Source organism: Macrobrachium nipponense, chromosome 7 (genome assembly GCF_015104395.2).
Source record: "Macrobrachium nipponense isolate FS-2020 chromosome 7, ASM1510439v2, whole genome shotgun sequence".
NCBI classification, from domain to species: domain Eukaryota; kingdom Metazoa; phylum Arthropoda; class Malacostraca; order Decapoda; family Palaemonidae; genus Macrobrachium; species Macrobrachium nipponense.
The window spans coordinates 37443573-37448436 of record NC_061109.1 but is presented as its reverse complement, the minus strand read 5'-3'; the positions used below and the strand labels follow the sequence as shown (position 1 = coordinate 37448436).

Below are 4864 nucleotides of genomic sequence, written 5' to 3'. Positions count from 1 at the left end.
GCCATTACGTATGCATTCAAAACGTGCAAAAAATTCTCCCATATATTTCTCTATAGCATCAAATAGCTAAAACACGAACACGTTCCCGAACAATGACTCTAAGTCACGAACTGAGACAATATTCACACTAACTGGAGAGAAAAAAACAAATTCAAATTCACCCTTGGTAAAAAAAACTTGTGTCAGCGATGGCTAATTTCCAAAAAAGGAGAAAAGAAAAATCAACGGCACCATTAACTATCTCCCGTAACTCACTCGATGTCAAGCAATTATCTGCTGAACTCATAAAAAAAGAAAAAAAACTAAAATAATGTGTTGTTAGTTCCTCCCAAAATCAAAAAAGATTTCACCTCCCTTGATAGCATTAAAACACCCACGTATTAGTATAAAAAAAAATCAGTATCAGAAATATCATTATCACAAAATCACCAAAAAAAAAATTGCTATCCTCAAAATCATCAGTATCAGTACAAAAAAATATCACCAATGTTAATGCTTGTCCATTCTCCAAAAATTCAGCAAAAAATTCAGCAAATTTCACACAATTCACCAAGATTCAGTCAGATTCATCAAGATTCAGCAAAACTCATCCCCGTGAATCACTGAAATATTCTCCAAAGTTACAAAAACTCAACAAATAATTAACACAAGACTTCTCCCATTAATTCATTGTAACAATTATCCATGAATAATTATCTGTAATTAATTATTAAAAATAATCCCCCATCATGAAATCTCTCAAATCTCCTCGTAAAACAATTCTCCCGTAATGATAATTATACTTAGGCAAACCTCCCGTGACACATCTCAAGTATAATAATTATTATTAATAATAATAATAACTCTCCATAGCAATAATTCTCTTGCAAAAATCTCAAGTAAGGGTGAAATTCAAAATAGCATACAACCGTAATGCTGAATCTATGACATACAATTTCTCCAGCCATGCAACACCATGACATAACACCATTGCCACACAAACAGATACACCAATCATCGGCATTTCAAAGTAATTTACTCCAACACATAAAAAAAACAAAAAAATAACTGTGTATCCCCCTTATATTTGTGTCTTCCAAGGCACAAAGAAACATATAACACATCACGTGCATGTTTAACTACTACTTTTCCCCTCATTTTCGGAAAAGAGAAATCTCTTTTTATTTCCTTTTCTCTTCCTCCAAGAGAGAGAAAAAAAATATCTTTTCTAAAAAAAAAGACTCTACGGGCATCATCAACTTATCAATCAGCTGAGATCTTAGCATTCAATGTCAAGGCCAAATCCATCCCCAACACTAAGAAAAAAAAAGGAAAAGGGGGAGTTCACCACTCTGAGAAAAAAAAATTTCTCCCCCCCTGAGAGAACCCCTCAGTCGAGCGGCAGAACAGCCCGAGGCATACCAGTAGTTATCCCCATCTCCCCTTGAACAGTGTCTGAGGACCCCTGCACTATCTCTCGAGGGAGGCTAGTGGTACCTTCCATGCGACTATCCCCCGAGGCAGGCCATACTCCCCTTGCAATATCCCGCCATGCAATGCCTCCCTGCGCCGGTTAGCAGAAATGTGCTGAGCCCGTAAAATTGTGGCCGCTCTGTGTCACTAAGCCAAATATGCTTATCTAAGCACAGTTCCCATGCATAGAAAAATACACTCCTATGTTTTAAACAAAGACGAATGCATACGTCTATTATAAACATGTGCAAATAAAGAAAAACACGTCACTATGGGGCAAAGACAAGAAAAATTGTTGACCTCTTGAACCAATCCCATTTCCCTGAAATATTTAAACAAAAACCCACTCCTTCAAAACAATAGTTTAACACTCACCACTCCATAATGGGAAAAAAGAACTCGAAATTCTTCGTAAAACGCGGCAGTGATATATGTATTAAACACAACACCCGCACGGGTATCTCGGAACACTCTCGTCATTGCACAAGCAAAAAGTCACACTGGGTGGTGCGTTCACTGCTTCTGGCTGACTCCCTGGGAAAAATGCTGAGTCCCAATAAAAATCCTTCCCTCCCTTTATCACAGTAAACAGACAGATATTTTCTCATTTTTTCTCACTAAGTAACTGAAAAACTAACAGTTTAATGATTTTCCACAATCCCACAAAGCTTTGTCGTTCGAAAACTATCGCTAAGTCACGACCCCTTTTTATTTTTCTAACTGGCCACCCATCTCTACATTGGCGTTCCTAGGCATAGAAAAGAAAGAAGACTTTTTATATCCCCTCTTTAACCTGCTGCCACCACTATAACATGGGGGAAGACCCCCATATTAATAAGGTAAGGTCGGGGCACGAAAAAACCCCCGGAAGGCAGACCCCCACACCTATTACACACACAGGCTCTCTCTCTCTCTCTCTCTCATGGCAATCACCCCCCCTCTCTCTCTCTCCCTCCCTCCAAGGAATCCAGTAATCACCGCTCTCTCTCTCTCTCTCTCTTCCATTCTAACAGGTAATGAAAATGAGAGAGTTGCATCATAACATAACGTTTATTTACAAGAACAAATAAATCAATTAACCAAGTAACCCAGTCTTACAGGACTAACTCAAAAACTACTCATTGTCAAGTCACCCAAAAGTCCACACCCCTCTGGGAACTCTGTCCCCCGGCATTTCCAGATCCGTCTGTTCAAAGATACAGAACACATCCCGGTAAGTACACACACAAGTTTAAAGACAAAGTTAATAAAATGGAACATCTTACAAGATATCAAACAAGCCATCCCTTTGGCTAAAGTAAAGGTAACACTTACCCATTCCCAAACCGGATATCACTCACTGATAAATAAAAACACTTTGGCATCTGCCATCATGGCTTCGCCTTCCTCCCCCGAATCTCTGTGCAAGTCTTCCCATAGACTTGGCTAGTGATACATTATGAATAGAAGAGGCGCACCGCGCACATACGAATGCACACTTCGACAACGCCTCTATTACTGGCTACAACCAGTTTCCCAAAGGCACTTTGAGAGAGTTCATAAACTGTCGTACATTGACTTCCTGAATTAAGCACTTTTATCTCACGCCACCCCCTAGAAACTCATTGATCAGCTACCCTCAGGTCGTCACCTCTGCACTGTTCTCCACATTCCATAGGTCACAGAGAATTGCACGAACAATATATTATTAATCAAAATCCCTAGGCATTACCAATATATATATATATATATATATATATATATATATATATATATATATATTATATATAGTATATGATATACATATACACGTACATATACATATACTTTACACACATGCACAATATATATATATATATATATATATATATATATAGATATATATATACTATATATACATATACATATGAATATACATATATATACATATACATATATATATATATTTTCAAAAACTTTATAGAAAAACCAAGAGCTTTACACAAGAGTTGCTCGTAACCTTGAATGCTTTCTTTCACAGTTAAATAAAAACACAAATTCTTTAAAATTATTTATTCGTATGAAAGTTAAGATTACGAAATGGCATAGATACAACTCCGATGGCTGAAGTCCTGTTCCCAATCGCTAATCATAAATAGACAACTATTGCTTGTGGTGGAAAGACCTTCACTCATGGAAATTTTTTGAAACCTATGGATTCTGAAAACAACAACAACAGACTATCATTATCGAGTCCAACAATATTTGAATAAATTAAAGACTATCCTCATGAAAAAAATTGTGTATATCATTGACACTTAACACTGAAATTACCTAAATCAGCTGCGTGAAAGAACAAGAAATTGAATCAGTGTCTTCCACTAAACCACTGTCCTCCTTAACAATTAGCAACTGCCTAAAAATCAAAAGAGTAATTACACAAATGGTAATAACAAAGTTCCAATAAATATACACCTTTATAGATAGCAAAATAAACACAAGAATCCATAGAAAATTTACAGGTTCTGAAAGCGTGGTATTAATTAAGAAAAATTAAAAACCCCCTAACCTAAGCTTTACCATACGCCACAAATCGTAGGAAACTTACTGGGCAGGAAAGGTTCAACCATTGACTCCATAGAAGTGTTGACGTTGGCTTCAAAGACGACGACGGAAGAGGCAGAGACAGGTGGGTCGGCAAGAAACGTTACATAGTTAATGTAGATGCTTCTTCAATTATAAAAAGCATTCTCTTGCGAGGGAGTAGAGTTCACCAGTTATCTTCAAAAGGTTATCCAGTGGTTCCAAGTTGGAACCTGAGCTTGAACTGCTTTTTCTGCTTCGTTGCGGGTCGAGGTAGACATTTTTTTCTCCTCCAAGAATCACGAAATGCAAAGGCCGTCGTCCTTCCATAAAAAATCAAGGATGAGGAGGACGAACTGAAAACAGGTAAAAGAGCCACGCAGAGCCATCTAGGTGTTTGCGCAATCCTTTAAACTCCCATGTTCCTTTTAGAATTTGCTTAGTATGGCACGGGGGTTTAAAGGACTACTTTAATATGCAAATAAATAATTTTCATTTTCTCTATAAATCTTAAACTCCAAACAAGGGATTCAAATTCAAAGAATTTGAATAAATCAAATTAAGTAAATCAATAAAGTAACCCATAAACAAATCATACCTTATAAAATTTTGAAAAAAGCTTCAAATATTCAGTTCAACAAATTTAAACAATTAATTTTCATCTTTAACATAAATTAGTTTTCTTATACTCGCAAGGGCCGTTTTTCTTTGTGGTCTTTTCCCAAAGACTTCTTCAGAGCTATCCTTATTTGAGAGTATATCAGACTCGTCATTATCCAAGGTAATAGTATTCGGTTTCAAGAGTGGAATTATTGACGACACATGTCTTCTTACCAATTCTCTGGAACCACCCTTAAGAAGTTCTACTTCA

The 4864-nt window shown here is 36.7% G+C and overlaps 1 long non-coding RNA gene across 1 annotated transcript; it reads right to left on the bottom strand.

The window, feature by feature from the left end:
* Window positions 1–3468: 3468 nt before the first annotated feature.
* Window positions 3469–4283, bottom strand: LOC135217217 (uncharacterized). Its single transcript, XR_010315082.1, has 2 exons — window positions 4019–4283; window positions 3469–3826 (listed from the first exon to the last, which is right to left on the bottom strand). It is a non-coding gene; the product is annotated as an uncharacterized LOC135217217 (long non-coding RNA).
* Window positions 4284–4864: the final 581 nt, after the last annotated feature.